General features: G+C 44.7%; 1 pseudogene; it reads right to left on the bottom strand.

Annotated features, from left to right (window-relative positions):
* Positions 1 to 2,044: 2,044 nt before the first annotated feature.
* LOC146172471 (ubiquitin-conjugating enzyme E2 S pseudogene) lies at positions 2,045 to 5,532 on the bottom strand (annotated as a pseudogene).
* Between the last annotated feature and the right edge of the window lie 13,998 nt (positions 5,533 to 19,530).

Below are 19,530 nucleotides of genomic sequence, written 5' to 3'. Positions count from 1 at the left end.
AGGACTTGAAAAATTACAGACCAATTAGCCTACTGTCTGTTACGTGCAAGGTATTTAGCAAAGTAATCGCTAATAGAATCAGGGCAACTTTACACTGCAACCAAGCAAAAGATCAAGCAAGTTTTCGGAAAGGATATTCTGCTATCTATCATATCCATACCATCATCCATGTGATAGAAAAATGCTCGGAATATAACCAAACCTTATACATAGCATTCATTGATTACGAAAAAGCATTTGACTCAGTAGAAACCTAGGCGGTCATAAAGGCATTGCGAAATCAGGGTGTAGACGAGCCGTACGTGAAAGTGCTGGAACATATGTAGAGAGTGCACAGCAACCATAGTTAAGCATAAAGAAAGTAACAAAATTCCTCTAAAGAAAGGTGTTAGTCAAAGAGACACAATCTCGCCAGTGCTATTTACAGTTTGCTTAGAAGAAGTATTCAGAGACTTGGAATGGGAGCAGTTAGGGATAAGAGTAGATGGAGTAACCTCAGTAATCTGCAATTTGCTGATTACATTGCCTTGCTAAGTAACTCAGGGGATGAATTGCAAAAAATGATTGATGACCTATACAGGAAAAGTAAAAAAAGTAGACTTGAAAATCAATATGCAGAAGTCTAAGGTAATGTTCAATAGTCTAGGGAAGGAACAGCAGCTTACGTTAGGTAGCGAAGCACTGGAATTAGTGGGAGAGTATATGTATTTAGGTCAGGTAGTAATCGCAAATCCGGGCCATGAAAGGAAAATAACAAGGAGAATAAGATTGGGATGGAGCGCATTTGGCAAGCACTCCCAGATTATGACTAGCAGCTTACCGGTATCGCTCAACAGGAAAGCATACAATAGTTGATTTTACTTACCTATGACACTGATACATGGAAGCTAATAAAAAGGGTTCTACTTAAGTTGAGGACAACGCAGAGGGATAGGGATAACGTTAACGAATAGCAAACGTGCAGAGTGGCTCCGGGAAATAACTCAAGTTACTGACATTCTAGTGGAAATCAAGAAGAATAAATGGGCATGGGCTGGACATGTAGCGCGAAGAACGGATAACCGATGTACTTTTAGGGCAACAAACTGTATTCCAAGGGAAAAAAAGCGCAGCAGGTGGCGACAGAAAATTAGGTGGGCAGATGAGATTAAGAAGTTCGCAGGGGTCAAGTGGCTGCAGTTTACCCAGGACCGGGTTAATTGGAGGAATATGGAAGATGCTTTCGCCCTGCTGTGGGTAAAGTCAGGCTGAGGGTGATGGTGAAGTTTACTGACCGGAGGAAATATATTTTTACTGACCGACGGAAATATAAGCCATGGTTCTACTAGGTGCGTTGCACTATTTTAGAGAAAAGAGAGGCTTAGTTGACTTGCGCAATGGCAAATTTTAGACACTTTTCAGGACTTTCACTCGAGAACAAGCATAAAAAAAAAAACCACCTTATTCCTCTCCACTCAGACTTAAGACAGTAGTATTTAGTTTAGTATGCGGTTTTAACGTCCTAAAGCGATACAGGCTATGCGAAACGCCGTAGTGGAGGGCTCCGGAAATTTATATCACCTGGAGGTTTTTAGCATGCACTTATGTTGCACAGCACACGGACGCCTCGCTTTTTGCCTCCATTGAAAGCGGTTGGGATTCTATCCCGCATCCTTAGGCACATAAGTCGAGCGAGCTAACCACCCTACCACCCCGGAGGGTAGATGTAAGACATCAGCCAGTTACAAAAAGACACAATGGTTAAACACACTGCAAGTGCATTCACTTTACCCATACAGATTTTAATTCACAGTATCAAACGTTATGTACATTTTACAATGCTGCTTCTGTCATAAACATTACACCTACACAGCCTCGGACCCAGCTGACGGCATCCCGACGTCAGTGAACTTTGTTCGATCGGATTACAACCAGATGGGGCTGGCCTACACGACATCACGATCGGTCATCATAGACCTGCAGAGGGCAAGCAGCTGGTGCGGCTCGACAGCGACCAGAACCCAGATGCGAGAGCTCTGAGCAAGCAGATCAACTGTGTGGTGAGCTATCTGACTTTACCCATGATGGTGTCGGCGCATGAGGATCGCCACATTCCCTTCTTCGAAAACAGCACTGGAATCCTGAGAATCGCAAGGCACTGTTCTCGGTCAGCGTGCTCCAGGGAGCTGAGCCTGGGCCGTCCACTGCGCGTGAGACGTTAATAGACAAGGAACACTGAGGGACATGTGAAGTGTCTACATACCTAGCATTTATTTCGAAAAAGAGCCCATTACATGTGCAGATGTATTGAAAGGGCCGAAAGCAGTCATTTTATCTTACTTCTTGTGTACGCTGTGGCGAAAAAAAGATGATATATTAAGGAATAATTAAGACAGATATAATGAACTTGAAAAGCTCACACATTTTGCTTCCTTATTATCATCCTGTCTATCATATTTTAGTCTCCCTATTGCAAACTCTTTTGCGCACTAACTGTTTGGTGTATACTAAACAAGCGACAGTGGCATTTTGTGGCTCTGATAACACCGGGAACACTGTCGTGCTGTTGCACACTTTCACAGGAGAAACCAGGGCAGTTGATGATTGTACAAATCGGAGTTTTCTATCGATCTAAAGACTACAAAGCGAAAATGTAAAGTGTCCGTCATAAAAAAGTGTACTTTAAAGACGAATTCTACACGCCTTCATTGCATGAGTAATCCATTTTGATTGTTAGAATCATTGCTGATATTATGCAGCCCTCGCTTCGTACAATGATTTTAGGTTAGTAACTCATTTTTTTTGCTTACCATTTATTGAATCTCAGTTTGTACCTGATTGGCATCCGTTATTGTCGGCTATTCATTCGAAACTTAATATTGTAACTTATTCTACTCACTCTATTTTAGAGATAAATCTTGTGCTGGCCAAGTTCTTCATCCTCTAATTTAACAACATGACTGGTCGACATCGCACGAATATTATTTTGGACGTCGACTTGAACTTTTTACAGGTCCACATCATTCTTGTCTAAATGAAGCGCACGATATGATCCCCAACTGCTCTAAATAATACGACACATCCTCAGTTTGTTTAGTGCTATTGTAATCCACGCTGCATCCGCCTACTAGGGCCTCAAAAGCATATTTAGCAGCCCTATTAATCAGGGTGGAGATATAAGAAAGTAAGGCGCTTCTCATCAGACCCATACCAAGGAAGGAAAGAGCCACCGAAATCAAGGAAAGCATGGGGACTTTTAGTGATTTAATCAATATCAATGTATGACAAAATTCTATGATCGATAAAATCCTGATGGATTCTACTCCTGTAGGATTCTAGCACGCTTTACCAGATTTCGCGGGCGGTGCTCTATCTGCACTGAGCTACAGATATATGTATTAACCAGTCTAGTTTGGTTAGTAGTTGCGTTGAGTATAACTTATCCTTTAGAGTATTCGTCGGCGCCTACCTCGACCATAGCTACCGCGTGAGTACGAGTTGTAATTATGCATTGTTAGCTGGAGGACCCTATATGCGAGTGGTTCTTCATGCCTTGCATTGGTTCGCGGTGCATTTCTTATCCTAGTGAGTCCCAAGCAAATCGTGTTAGCAATGCTAAATTGATTGCATTCTTCCGGAAAGAGGCCGAAAGGACAGATGACATTTCAATGTCTAAGAGTTACGAATGGCGTCAGTGGGTTGGAAAGATGGGTAGTCAGCAGTTTTAATTACTGGTCTGCTTATTTCTTTAACTCATGGAACACATAAAATTATGAATTCGTTGATATGAATTTATGTTCATAACACATCACCTTCTGAAAATCATTCTGAATTTTGAAATGTTCAGTATTGGCTGCAGAACCGCCATGGTGGTGCAGTGGTTTTGAGAGCTTGACTTCTGCGCCCAAAGAGGAGGGACTGTAACACGGCAGCGGCGGCAGCTTTTCGATGGAGGCGAAAGGCAAGGCGCCCGTGTCCTTTGCGATGTCTGTGCAAGTTTAAGAACCCCAGCTGGCCGAAATTTCCGGAGCTCGCCACTACGGCGTCACTCATAGCTTGAGTTACTTTGGGACCTTAAACCCAGCAAACTAAACCATCACGTTACAAATCCCGATTGCTAATGCTGCGAACTGCAAGTTTTGAAGACAACTACATGTTTTCTTCAGGCACATGAGGTAAATATATTTTGAAATCACAATACATTAGAAAGCTGAGAGCATTGATGGCGGCAGCTGGGAATCTGAATATCCCTTTAATGCACGCACAACTAAACAAGGCCAAAGCTTGTGTGTGTGTGTGTGTGTGTGTGTGTGTCGTACGGACTGTAGAGAAAGAAATTCGCTGTATTTGCTCTCCCGAAAATGCATTTTGATAGGTTCTGAAAGCTACTATTTGCCAATCACAATTCAGACTCAGGAGTGAATTCTTAGTTTAATGTTGTAATTTCGCTTGAAAATTTAGGGAGGCGCCAAAGCTTCGGATTTAAAAGTATCACCCGATAGCATTTCCAACTCACGAACGATGTTTTGCGCCTTTACATATATATTTGCATTTTTTTCTCTTATAACCTTCCGGGCGATGACGTTACTGGTAAGCTCAGACGCTGCTTCTTGAAATTTGATGCGTCCTTGTGCGCGTTCTTTTTGATCTCGATGCAACGCCACAATACACAAGCTCCACCTACAAAGCTATTGCGCGATGGGGTTTCACATATTCGGACGACATTTTTATTCATATTTTTGTTTGGCAGTATTTTTTACACTGATATTTACCATCAGGAGTTATCACCTTTCTATTCTGAGCATTTGGACCATATTAACACATTTATTATTTTTGTTTTTTATATATTTGTTTTGGCTTGGTTTGTGGGGTTTATGTTCCAAAGCGATTCAGCCTATAAGGTGCCGTAGGGGACGTCTCTGGAACTTTCGACCACCTGGGGTCTTTAACGTGCACTGACAGCGCACAGCATACGAGCGCCTTGTTTTTCACCTCCATCGCAAGGCGGCTGCCGAGGCCGGGATACGATCCCGCAAACTTGAGCACGTGAGCGACGTAACATCTACAACACACCGGCGGGTGTTAGTGGTATAGTCATACCTCTCGAGCACTATGCGGCCAGCCTCCTTGTTGAGCGCCGACTCTGGGTTAGTGGCGATGAGCAGACACTTTATGCTAGGCAGGATCTTCTTGAGGCCCAGGTCTGGCTTCTAGTCTTTCTTCAGAGTGCTGACGCAGATTACTCCAGATGGAACGGCCGCGTTCGGGCGGAAGATGCGCGTCGTGAAGAAACCACCTGGCAGCGACGATGGGAAGTCCTTCGGCAGCACCAAGCGCAGTTTGATGACACCGCACGCATAGGGGGTGCCCTGAGGTCCCTCGATGGTGGCACAAATGTATGTAAGGTCCTCTTCGTTGATGATGGCCCGGATTCTCATGGGTGGCTGACGAACCAGCTTGCAGAGCTCCCGCGACACCTGCCGCAGAACCTGCGGTGGAAGGTTTTCGATGTTCGAGCTACTGGACATGTTGAAACCAGCCAACCAACACACGACGGTCTGTTTCGGCACAAGCACCGAAGGTACAGCGGGCAGCACAGCGTCGGACGAACCGCGAGCACTGCCTGGCACGGCGGTCATCTCGCTACTACTTTTCAACGTGGCTATGATCTGGGCAGGACATGTAGTGCGAAGAGAGGATAACCGATGGTCGCTGAGGGTAACAAACTGGATTCCAAGGGAAGGAAAGCGTAGCAGGGGGCGGCAGAAAGTTAGGTGGGCGGATGAGATTAAGAAGTTCGCAGGGGTCAAGTGGATGGAGCTAGCACAGAACTGGGTTAAATGGAGAAATATGGAAGAAGCCTTCGCCCTGCAGTGGGTATATTCAGGCTGATGATGATGATGATGATGATGATGATGATGATGATGATGATGATGATCTGACACGCGAGGAAACTCGTGAAGGTCGAAGGCACACAGCACCCCATGTACGCTGACGACTTCACGGTCTGGCTTACCTCCGAGTCGCTCGGCCCGAAAGAAGAACGACTGCAAGCAGCGGCTACCTGCTTGGAAGAGTACGCCCATGCACGAGGCCTCTCCTACTCCACAGAAAAATCCGAACTCCTGCGAGTTCACAAAGGCAAACACAAGAAAGGGATCCTGAATGTCTCCCTCGAAGGACAGTAACTTCTCGAACGAGACAAGATACGAGTCGTGGCTGCAGTGCAACCAGCGATGCGGCCATACGCTCGGCCTTCTAAAACAATCGACCACTCAGGTCGCCAGGATGATCACGCGCGTGTCGCACAAGCGGAGCGGCATACGAGAACGGGTTAGCTTGCGCCTGGTTCAGAGCCTGATGCTCAGTCGCGTGGGCTACGGCCTCCCGTTTATTCAACTTCAACAAAGGAGAAGAGGAAAGTGCAGATATCATCATCCGCAAAACTTACAAGACAGTCCTGCACCTACCAATGAACACCTTCAACGCCAAACCACTCGCTCTTGGAGCTCACAACACCTTCGAAGAGATCAAAGAAGCCCAACTGGTCACGCAGATAGCCAGGGTCCAGCAGACGTCTACTGGGTGTTCGCGTCTTATGTTACTGGGGCAAGGCGGAACTGCAGTCATACCGAGATTATACTGCGGACATACCGGACGCAAATCGCCAGACGCTAAAGATTAGCTGCTTTCCCCAGAACATGGACCCCAACTTGCTTATGGCCCGTAGGGCAGCCCGCGCGAAGTATATAAAACAAAATCCACAACGGTATACACGGACACAGCTCAGTATACAGGAAGCTCACATAACAACGCAGTGGCGGTAGATATTGATACCAACCTAAGGGAATTAGCTAGCGCCTCAGTCAGGAATTGCATGATAACCGAAGCGGAGTAGCTGGCTGTTGTTCTGGCGGTGGTAGCCAGGTATCGAAGCAACACGTCCCTTACCATTCTTACAGATTCGAGAGAAGCGTCCCGTAACTACATGAATGGCCGCATAGGTCGCGCCGCGCTCAGGCTCCTCCAGAGCGCGATCCCATCAACAGTCACAACATTTACTGGGTGCCAGGAGATATCGATATAGCGGGCAACGAACGCGCCAACGAGGTAGCTCGAGGGATACGAGCCGAGGTTCTTCCTAGTCGTGCGATCTACCCGAGCGAGTTGGCCCTACGAACTCAGACTTTCTGAACTACTAAAAGGGGTTACGGATCAGCTATCCAACGTATCATCGAGACCTAAATCAACAAGAGGCAGTGTACTGGCGAAGACTGCAGATAGGAACATTCCAAAACCTGCATATCCTTAGCAAGATTTAGAGAATGAAACACAGCCAACGGACGAGGACGAAGAAAGACGATGTACACACGGAAGCTGGAACTAACAACTGTGCTTTATTGAAATAATAACATTTTCCAACAAACCTCTCAAGGCATGCGCAGCTCGACGTCCAACTCACAGCATAAAAGTGACAAACACAAATAACATACAAAAAACAAAAAAACAGCAACGCTTCGGAGATAGCCAAGGTACTAGGGCCTTTGAGATAAAATCTTATTTCTTTCTGCATCAACGATATGGATGCTGCGCTAATACAATTATCTCCTTGCATACTTATGTGATAAGCTGCAAGAACTTCGCGCTCTACGTTACCCTTGCCCCTACCAAGAAAGGTAACATTTGAAAACAGCGGATGACAACCGCAATCCCTACAACGGAGAGACAAATTAGCTCCGATGATGTGTGACAAAGAGTTGTGATGCACTCGCAGCCTATCATTAATACACCGGCCAGTTTGGCCGAAGTAAACTTTTTCACATGTTAGAGGGGTCTTATAAATAACACGTGTTGCTCAAGAAATATAACAATCATCATGTCGCGAGCTATCCAACGGATCATCGAGACCTAAATCAACAAGAGGCAGTCTACTGGCGAAGAATGCAGATAGGAACATTCCCAAACCTGCATATCCTTAGCAAGATTTAGAGAATGAAAAACAGCCAAGGGACGAGGTCGAAGAAAGACGATGTACACACGGAAGCTGGAACTCACAACTGTCCCAGGTAGCACAGAATGTGGGGCCCCAGTAGGTCCGATGTAGGCAAGTGGGGCTGGGGCAACCATCATAAAACCTGCATCGGTCCCCGATGGGGCAAATGTGGGCAAGCCCCATTTGGGCTTGCCCCTGCTCCTCCTGCATGGGATCCCATAGCGGCGTTTCTTGGGCTAATGCAGAGCACATTCTTACATCCAGACCACAAGGGTCCCTTGCCGGATATTTGAGGGCAATCCAACCTAAATGTGGGCTTTTTATGGGAAAGCCCTCATAGATCCGAAGTGAGGCCGCCCCCATTAAATCTTTGTGGGACCAACATCGGCCGTAGTGGGGCAAGAAAACGCACATACCCACATGCTGCCCAAATCGGCCCCTTGTAGATTACTTGAGGGCAGGTGAAATATGAATAAGGGCTCAATTTGGGCAAGCCCTCGTGAGGCCCAAATGAGGCAGCCTTAGCTAAACCGCTTTAGGTCCCACATAGGCTGTAATGGGGCTGGAATGCGGGCGTGTCCGCGTGGTACCAAAATCGGTCCTTTGTGGGGGCTTTGAAGGCCCGTGCAACAGCAGGTGGGCTCTATGTTCAAAAACAACGTCCAGCCCAATTGGGGCTGCCCACATAAAACTGCTTTATATCCCACATGGGCCGTAATGGGGCTGGAAGGTGGGAGGGCCCGCATGATACCAAAATTGGTCCCTTGTGGGGAATTTGAAGGCACGTGCAATAGCAAGTGGGCTTTAGGTTCAAAACCAACACCCAGCCCAATTGGGGCTACCCACACAAAACCGCTGTAGGTCCCACATCGGCCGTAATGGGGCTAGAAGGCGTGCGTGCAATTGCGTAATCATTGTTTCCAACTTTTATTTGCATTAGATGTTGCCCTAAATTACTGTTATAGATGATTTGTATAACAGTTGTGGCCATGTTTAGTCGATTAGAAATTTACATGGCTTTAGTTCTCGCGCTCGTGCAAATTGCGCTACATATACTAAAACAAACTGATTGCTAACTGTTGCCTCTTATGTGGTTGCTTTGGACAGCCTGCAACTCGCAGTACAATATTACTGTTCAGAACACACATCTCCATAGCCTGAACTACATGTACATGAAGTCATTTCGGCTAGATGAATGTTATGAATTATTGTAAAAATTAATATTGTGGCTGTTTAGAAAGTGCAGACATGTATAAAGTAATTACTTAATTATGTGCCTAAATATTGATTGGGAAAACTTGGACTAGGGCTCTCCATCAATTTCCTACGTCGGACCCCTATGAGAATAATGTGGGCAAGCCCAAGTGTGGCTAGCGCTATAGAACCCGCATTGGTCCTGTGTCATTTTCTGAGGGGCTAACTGAAATAAAAAAAAATGTTCCTCCAAAGCGGCTGCCCAAATCGGTCCAAAGTAGGACCATCGCGGGGAGTTGGCGGGATGTGCCCTTTTAACAATGCCGGAAAAATGTGGGCAGCCCCGCAAGGGCTGCCTGCATCGGCCCCTAGTGGGGCCAATTGGGGCTTTGTCGACAGCCCGCTTCGGGCCTACGTCGGCCCCTCTTGCAGCACCCACATTGAGCCCACCGGGGCTGTCCTGCATTGCCTACATCGGGCCCACCGGGGCCCACCCTTCATAGCCCACTTTGTGCTACCTGGGGTGCTTTATTGAAATAATAATATTTCCCAAGAAACCTTGCAAGGCATGAGCAGCTAGACGTCCAACACACAGCATAAAAGTGACAAACACAAAAAAACAAAAAAAAAACAAAAAAAACAGCAACGCTTCGGAGATATCCAAGGTTTTAGGGCCTTTGAGATAAAACCGTATTTCTTTCTGCATCAACGATATGGATGTTGTTATCCGCTGTTTTCAAATGTTACGTTTCTTGGTAGGGGCAAGGGTAAGGTAGAGCGCGGAGTTCTTGCAGCTTATCACATAACTATGCAAGGAGATAATTGTATTAGCACAGCATCCATATCGTTGATGCAGAAGGAAAGAAGTTTTTTATCTCAAAGGCCTTAGTACCTTGGCTATCTCCGAAGCGCTGCTGTTTTTTTTTTGTTTTTAGAATGTTTTTTTGTGTTTGTCACATTTATGCTATGTGTTGGACGTCGAACTGCGCAAGCCTTGCAAGGTTTCTTGGGAAATGTTATTATTTCAATAAAGGACGGTTGTTAGTTCCAGCTTCCGTGTGTACATCATCCTTCTTCGTCATCGTCCCTTGGCTGGTTTTTATTCTCTAAGACTATGTACCAACTGACCCAGATTTCAACCCTCCTTATCAAGATTTACCCATCGCAATATCGGGACATCTAGCCGTGGTGTGGTAGCAAACTGTCGTTATACCAGATTACGTGGGAATGTAGTAATAACGATAGATTTCGTAAAGAGCCGAGTGCGGAACAGTGGGAGAGCCGGCTCTCCAGCGGCGATCTGGGTTGCCAACTAGGCCTGATCCAGCATGCCCAACGAGCAGCGAAGCTCAGCGGAGCCCTGGAATAGGGGCACCGACTCTGTGAGAAGAAGGAAGATTGACCTCTTCTTTCTCGTCTGCTACTAGCACAAGACCCTTCTAGAGCAATTAACGTCTTTCCTGTCCTATCCTAGGGTATAGTTTTTGTCCAATTATACGCTGAATGTTCCAAATTAGCCTCATCAATTATTGTTTTTTCCACCTGAGCTTCTTGGCACGTTTGAACTGCTTTCCAGGATTTTCTTGTTATTTAATTTTTATAACTAATTGATCAATCACTTGCTCTAAACTTTCTTAATTAGCATTTTAAGCATTCGCTTTTCGTTCTGAATATTTTGAAACCTTTGTACCATATTTTTATTGTTTCAAAATAATTCATGAATTACAATGATTTCATTAACTCGTCATCGCCAATCACAAATGAATCCTCAGCTACCATTAGAACCACACATTTACAAGACAGGATTTTTTCCGCAGTGTTTGATTATTTCCGAAAAGCTGTGCCGGAGAGTAATAATATGGCTCGGACGGCTTTTGAACCGAGGGAGCTCTTAGAGCTATCGCGTAAGACCAAGTACAAAATGTCAACAGCTATAGTGATTACAGTGATTATTGTAGCTGGTGCAATAACTGCAAAACTCACCAGAGAAGTCATCGGTGTCAAACTCCCGCGGTGGTCGATGGCCGGACGACTGGCTGCTCGGCCAGGCTCGGCGCTGTCTCGGGCATGCAGACTTGGTGACCGCCGTCGTACATGTCGACAGCTCCGGCTGATACCCCCTCCGTGTACTCCGAGCATGGAGTCGCGGAGTAGGCCCAAGAGAGTAGAGCCCTGGTGGACCACGGAGGTCGCTGGTCGCCGGGGTGACAGCTCCGCAGAGTCAACGCTGTGGACCCAGTTCTCGAGCCGGCAGCCGATGCCACGCCAACGCGAATGACTCAGGAGGTGCGTTGAAGGAAACCACGCTTCCACCAAAGTACCAGGAGGAGAGGTGTTGGAAGATGGCTGGTTGCTGTGAAAGAACGCTGGGCGCAGTGCCTACGTTCGAATCAGTGAGTGCTGAACGACGAACGCGGAACACGCGCGTTGTTGTTGTTCTCCTCTAATGTGATGGCACATACCCACATAGGGGGATCGGCCAAGAATTGGGGTGCAGAGATATTAGATTTTGAGATGTATAACTACATCGGAAAAAAAATAATAATAAATGCTAGGGAATAGAAAAGGAAATGTAGATATGATAAACCAAAATATATAATAGTAAATACTAACGCACGCAGTAAGAGAATAGTAAGATTTATATGTACAGAATAAAACTTCAAAGCATATTAGTCAGGTAGACGTTTTGTTTCTATTAAGAAGTTTTGAATGGCGTTGAAAACATACCTGTGGCTGTACCCAAGCATGGTGGCACCGAACGATAATAAAATTTGGCTGCTCAAATTAAGACCCAGCTGTTGTAACGGCTTCTCTAAGTACCGTTTTCTCATCATGGTAAAACGGCGGCAAAATATCAAGAAATGGTCTATTGTTTCCGGTTCCCCGCAGAATGCGCAGACAGGAGAAAGCGCCAAACCAGACCTGTGCATATAGAAATTTAGGGGCGGAATACGACAGCGTAGCCTTGTTAGAGAGACCTCAGTCTGCCTTGATTGACATGATTTCCTATTCCACGAATACTTGAGGTGCAGGTAGTCATCCGAGGATAAAATAGATCCAGACTGCGTGCTTAATAAGGCACGCCGCCGAAATCTTGCTGCTGTTATGTACGCTGTTGCCGGGAGGATGGGCAATACAGGGCCGTTCAGAGAATCTTTGGCTAGTCTGTCTGCAATCTCATTGGCTGTCACATTGCTGTGTCCTGGTACCCACACTATATGTATGAGCCTCAAATGTGAGGGGAGCAATGAAAGAAAGGTGTTTAAAATTTGCGAATCCATATTCGAAGAAAGCGACAAGCACAAAGAATAAGAGTCTGTAATTACAGCCACTGTTGAGTATGTTGTGTCTAGTTTGCGCAGAGCAAGCACCACCGCCAGCAACTCCGCCTGGAAAATTGGAGTAAAATCCGGAAGACGGACTGAAAAAGCCCAGTCTAAAAGCGGACAGTATATTCCAACGCCGGCTTTTTCATTAAATTGAGAAGCATCCGTTGCTATTGTTATGCTAACTGGAAGACTTTGTAAATGATCTTCTAATAATCCATTTAAAATGTGAGGTGCTAAGTGTTTCGCATTATTTGGGAAAATGTCATCAAAGATAATTTGAACCGACGATTCACTTACTTTTGTTGGAAAGATGTTAGAAAGGACTACGTGCAAAGGTTGTAACAGATTTTGCACTAGAATTACCTGCGGGGTATGAAACCGAGGCCATACGACTCCAAAAAAGGAGTCTGGCTCGCAACAAAAAATTGATATGGAGCGGTGGAATTGTGATTCATATATTTTCAGATACGTCTGGACAGTCAAGAATTGTAATCTAGTTATTAACGGTGGTATTCGGGCTTCAAGGTATAGTACATTATTAGCCACGAATTTGGGGAGCCCAAGGCATAATCTAAGCGCTTCCCGCTCTAAAAGAACAAGCGGACGAATTTTGTAAGCAGGTGAACCAGAAAATAACACAGATCCAAATTCTATAATTGGGCGGACATACATAACATAAATCATTATTAGTGCGTCTCGCCGCATCCCAGACCTTGGACTGCTTAACCTGCGCAACATACCCACAGCACGTGCCCCCTTCGCTGCAACATGTTCAATGTGATCCCTCCATGCCAGATGGTCATCGTAAATCACCCCTAGATATTTCAAAGACTTAACTTGAGGAATCATTTCCTGCTTAAATGTTAGAGCAAGAGTTACCGGATCCTGAATTTGGAAAACAAGGAACGCGCACTTTTTAACATTTAATTTAAATTTTAAGTCATCTAACCAATTTTGAAGGAAGCTTAGGTACGATTGCAGGCGCCTGTTGAGGGATTGAATGTCAGGTGCAGCCGTAAAGAATGCGATGTCATCCGCATAGACATACGTGCGGATCTCCTGATGAGTGGGAATTGAACTCATTAAAATGTTAAAGAGCACGGGCGAGAGAACTGCCCCTTGAGGGACACCTCTGGTTTGTTAATATTTGCTAGAATGAACTCCATTCAATGAACAGTAAAATTGTCTGTTTTGTAGGAATGTAGATATCCAATCAATTAAGTATTGTGGAAAGCATAGCGATTCTAATCTGTGCAACAAAATTCGGGGCTCTACACTATCATAAGCCTTCTCTATATCTAGAGTCACCAATGCAGCATGCATTTTTTTGCGCCGCGCAAGAAGAATTCGACTCTCAAGGTCGGTATGTGCATTCCATATTGAAAATTTTGCTCGAAATCCGATTTGACAGGGACTAAGAATATGTTTTTGTTCGACAAACTCGGTAACACGTTTGAGTACGACCCTTTCAATTAATTTTACTAAGTTTGATGTTAAAGATATTGGTCTGATATTTTCCAAAGTATAGCCACCGCCATTGTGTTTCCGTAAAGGAATCACTTTGGCTAGTTTCCAGTCACCAGGTATCCAAGAATGAATAATTGAATAATTTACCAATTCTAACAAGGAATTTGGAGACACTTCAAAGAAGATTTTTAACATTTTTGACGTTACTCCGTCAGGGCCAGGCGCAGCAGTTGGCAACGTCATTACAATCGAAGAAAGCTGAGAAAAAGTAATTTTAGGGACATCCTTAACCGTATATACTGGGCCTACAAACATAGGGTATTTGGGAAGTGTTGACAAAAAACGCTTTTCTAAACCTTTAGCGATGTTTTCTACTGTTCTAAAAGCTTCTTTAGGAGTCGAAACACATGAGGGTAAATTTTCTGAGACAGGAATCTTTTTCCACGATTTTAAAAACCTGAAAAGTGCACGTCTGTTATTAGATTGTGAAAGGTAATTGAAATACTCATTATCATAACTATCTTTCGCTTGTGCGACTGTGCGTTTAAATGCAGCTGCAAAAAATTTATAATCATGCCAATTTTTGGGGCACTGGTTGTGAAGGAGCTTCTTCCATGCAGCCTTTCTTCTTCTATAATCGCGCGAACAATCTGCATTCCACCATTTTGGTGATGCATTGCCTTTAGATGTACGTACTAAAAATTCACACTTCTTACGACAGGATGCAATAGCCTGGCATAATGTTTGCGATTTTAACTCTTCCGTAGACTCAACCACAGACTCAAGAGACGAAATCAAAAATGAGTGAAACTGGTTATAATTTACGTATGATCTCAACTGAGATGTCGGCAGAGTTAAGCGGCAGTTAACCTCAAAAACAATAGGTATATGGTCGCTAGAGGTGCCACCATCAATTGTCGACCAATTTAGTATAGAAACACTAGTGTTTGAAAAAGTTAAATCTATCACAGATTGACTGTGAGCACGTACAAAAGTTGGTAAGCCAGAATTCATGCAGTGAAGGTTATTGTCTGAAAGCCAATCCCACAGACGCTTGCCGCAGGGATCCGTCTTGTAACCCCACGATACATGGTGCGAATTAAAATCTCCAGCCAAAATAACCGAATTTTGACAATTAACTAGTAGGTGGTCTAGAGATCTGGTGTCGTGAACACCATGAGGGAAATAAATATTCGCTAATGTAAACGGACTGAACCCTGGAATTTCAAAATCTAGAGCCAATAATTCTGAATCTAAACTAGAATATTGAAAGGAAATCTTAGCCCTATGACAAAATTTTGAAGAAACTAGAATTAGTAACCCACCACCTCTTGACTGGCGATCTTGTCGAAATGATAGATAATTTTGTAAGTGAAAATGTTTTTCAGTTGTAAGCCAAGTTTCTTGTAAAACAATTATTTCTGGATTATGTTTTAAAGAAAGATAAACTAAATCTGTAGTAGCTGAAAGAAGAGATCTACAATTCCACTGAAGAACTTTTAACTTTCCTATGTTTATGTAATCCGGGCAGCAGCAACAGCCTGCCCCAAAATGTTTTCCTTTGGTTTAGATCCTAGCTGTTGCTTTTTTGATTTTGCTTGTGGGCGAGGTGATGACGGGTTTGACAACGGGGATCCACTGCGTTTTAGAATTCGCGTATCTGTCTCATCCATATCTGCATCGTGAGCCTCGTCCGACTTGTTGGAATTAAGCATAGGTAATGCGGAAAGAGACTCATTTTGCGAACAAGACATTGCAGCTAATGAGTGCTGCACTGATAGTGAATGTCCAGGTGCCGTAGAAGAAACCATAGCAGGTTGCACAGTCTGAGTATTATTAGCTGCTAGAACATTGGATATGCATTCTGTGACTATTGTCACAATCCTATCCACCATTTTGGTCATGGTTGCTTCCATAGCAGTCATTATGGTTTTAGACATCGTGGAATCTAATGGAGCTCCTGAACGGGCCGACACACCTGCATACCCATGAGCTCTGTCTTTAATTTCCTGAATTGCCTCACGCCTCGAGCAACGTTTACGGTCAATAATCTCCAGAATTTTCATTTCATGCGCTCTAGAGGGACATTCCAAAGAATTTGCTGAGTGAAGTTCGCCGCAAAGACAACATTTGAGAATTTGATCTGAGCATAAGTGTGTTTTATGTGCTTCACCGCATTTGCAACACCGCAAAGTGGATTTGCAACCGCCTGCAGTATGGCCATAACGCCAACAGTTGTTGCACTGCAGAGGCTTTGATGGTAGGTGATCAACTCTGAATATTAAAGGCCACGCTTTAATCTCCGATGGACAGACTGTGCCTGCAAATGTAGCAATAACCGATTCTGTCGGCACACGAACATTATTTAGCTCCCGGCTACAGCGATAGACCGCAACAACGCCTGCCGCGGAAAGAAGGTCAAGGGTTTCTTGTGGACTTAATGAGGAATCTACACCTCGGACTAAACCTCTTGTGCAAGCCAGGTGTGAAGGGATAAAACTGCTTACCTGATGAGAGGCGAAAGAGGAGCATTTTAGCAGGTCCTTTATGCATGATAGTTCTTGCGAACGGCAAAGAATCCCGCCGCGACCAAATTGGCGCACCTCGGCTATTCCTTCGTAGAAGGAAGTGATTTCCTGCAGGGCAGCTCGAACAGCTCCTGGGTTGTTCATTTTAATGGTGCCCCCATCCTTAGGTACGAGTGCCACAGGGATGTTACGGACACCGGAGCTCTGAAAAGCTTCCAAGGGCAGATCATCGGTCAGGAGGGAAGCCGACCAAGGGGAGCGCCCTTGGCCGGGGGACTGCGTCGACATTACCTTAAATTGACAATGTCACCGCGTGCGTTAGTCAACAGAGAACAAAAGAAGCACAGGAGAAAGACAAAACCGGGACTAGCAACCCAATACTTAGCCGATCGTCAAGGAGCAAAGGGCGTCCGACGCTGGCAGGGATTGGAACGTCGTCAGTGTTCCTCGCTCAGCTGCTTCTTCCGACCACCGGTCAAGCGTTCTTCTGTTGATGCGGACATATCTGTCATCTTCATCTTCTTCCTTCCTTCCTTCTTCCTTAGAATTACGCGCGTTGGCGTAATTCTACTTTGCTCTTCTGCCTCTTCTTCTTCGTGCAGCTCTCGCAAGGAACAGTGCAGGCCGGACTTTTGGCGCAAATATGAGTCGGCAGTTCCAAGCGAGACGCGTCTGAGGCGGATAGTACTGCATAAATCAAGAAATATAATACTTTGCTTTGTACAAAGCAAAGTACACACAATAAAGCAGCCAACAAGCTGCTTTGTTCACAGCCGCCTGTTTAATTCTGATACCATAATATGCTTTCTTTTTTTAACGATGTTTATTGGGGGGGGGGGGGGGGGGCTCAATGCATCTACTATGCTTTATAATCTTCGCTTTAGACGCTGATAGTGTTGAGAGCTTACACGTGTACAGAGTCAAAGCATTTCTTTCTGTCTTCAAAATAGATGGTACTTTGCTGTCGTGTCCTCAAGAAACGGCGTATAATCTCGCTGTTACATTATTCGTACGGCAATAAACATATTGCCTAGCACATGCGAGCGGCGTATGCGAGAGTTAAAGACAAAAATACTTCTTTATATATGTAAAAATTCTTTCAGAGCCCAACATTGACCGCGCATATGAAGGTACAGCCTGCAAAGAGACGACCAAGGGTGAAGAGGTTGAGAGGTTTACCGGATTGCCATCTTATTTACAGACACTGTACGGAAGAAAGACGAAAAAATATGACATTCTCGTTCCTGCTCCCTAGGAGAAAAGACGGATGGAAAGGTATAGCGCATAAAAGTTGTTATTTATCTTTTAGGCCTTTTGGTGGGTTCACCTAACAACCAGGCCGTTCTCCAGGGGTAGGCAGATGAGCGTTTTGAACCCACTTAAACAACTGGATGAATTGCATATGCATTAAAGAACAATATCTAATGCTAAGGAAGAAGATTCAATTTTTAACACCTATTTTTCTAATCCTGGTAAACGTATATCTATCTATGAATATATCAAAACATGGGGGAATGGACTAACGTGTTGCCCTCCTTTTATACATCGCCCAAGCACGGTATACATCCCGCCCCCCTCGCTGAGGGGAAAAAGGTCAACTAGAATCCATATTCCAAGACCTTGACGCACATTTTAAACCTCCCATTACCTCTCCTTCAACTCCTATAATCTTGGGCACTGACTTCACTGAGGTGTCTGTATCTGAATTAGTGACTGCTGTCATATGCCTGCGTTTTGCTGCCCCTGGATTTGACAAGGTATGAGTAGCCGTGCTGAAAACACTAACGCAAGACTTCGGCCTCAACCTCTTGAGATCATGAACTGCATTCGAAAAAGTCTGGATTCCCCATGGTTGGAAAACTGCGAAAATAACTTTATTGCTGAAGACTGGGGCAAGTGTTTTGGTCTCAGCGTCTTTGGCTTATCTCTCTCATTTCAAATTTAGTCAACACTGTAGAACATGTAGTCTACAGTCGTATAACGAATCATATTCGGAGGCTATAGCGAGCTCAGATTGTTTTTCGACGGGGGTTCTCGACCTGGAGCGCGCACATAGACATGCAGAGCCGCATCAGTGCTGCTATTATGCAAAATGAGGTCTCAGCTCTAGTTACTTTGGATATCACAAATATGTACATCATAGAATGCAGAATCTTTCTTCATAAACTACCTGGCCTACAACCGTCTCTGTAGTTCTTCGCGTAGATAAGGGAATCCTCTAGAGACACATCATTCTTCAGCTATAAAGGCATCTTAAATTCTAACACTTGAGCCAAGTCTAGAGCTGCACCACAAGGCTCTCTCCTCCCACTGGTATTGCTTGTATAAAGAACAAACCTTTATCACATTTAATATACTAATGCGTGCTAATCCTATTCGCCCGGACATCAAAATTGATAATTATGCAAACGATTGCTTTTTTCGCTTAAGCCGCAAATAATCACAACCTGTATGATTTATTGGAAGAGTGGCTATGGAAATGCTTTAGAAGTCTGTCTGTACAGCCTCAAGTTAGATTTGAATGTGAAACAAATTTTGTGTTCCACCTTATTTAAAGGAGTACGTTTTCACTGGGTCCCTGGCCACTGTGCCATTACATCTAATGAGAGGGCACTTTTTTAGCAAAGTTCGCCATTGGTCGACCTATTGCCTCATGCGTTTCAAATACTGTCAACTAATAAATCATGCTTTCAACAATTGAAGTGTCTCCACTCCCTGAACAATGACCCACTTCTTGCGACACCGGATTACCAACCCCTCAGATGCTTCTGAAGCGGTGGTGGTGGTAAAACTTTAATCTCCAACAGATACTGGGCTAAGCCACGACCTGGAGTCCTTGGACCCGGGCGGCGTGTTCGGCCAGTCTGATTACATCTTGCTGAGTCGCAGGGTGCGAGCTCAAAAGTAGAGTCTCCGGAAATTCTTCCGTTTCTGACAGTTCATTCATATATTTCTTTATTTCTGAACACATCCGTATCATATGTACCAGATCCGCCTTATCCTGACAAAGGTTGCACCTATATAGGAATATTTCTGGGTA

This window comes from Amblyomma maculatum, unplaced genomic scaffold (genome assembly GCF_055883805.1).
Source record: "Amblyomma maculatum isolate TAMU_Amacu unplaced genomic scaffold, ASM5588380v1 scaffold_13, whole genome shotgun sequence".
Classification (NCBI taxonomy): Eukaryota; Metazoa; Arthropoda; class Arachnida; order Ixodida; family Ixodidae; genus Amblyomma; species Amblyomma maculatum.
This window is presented reverse-complemented; position numbering and strand designations above follow the sequence as displayed.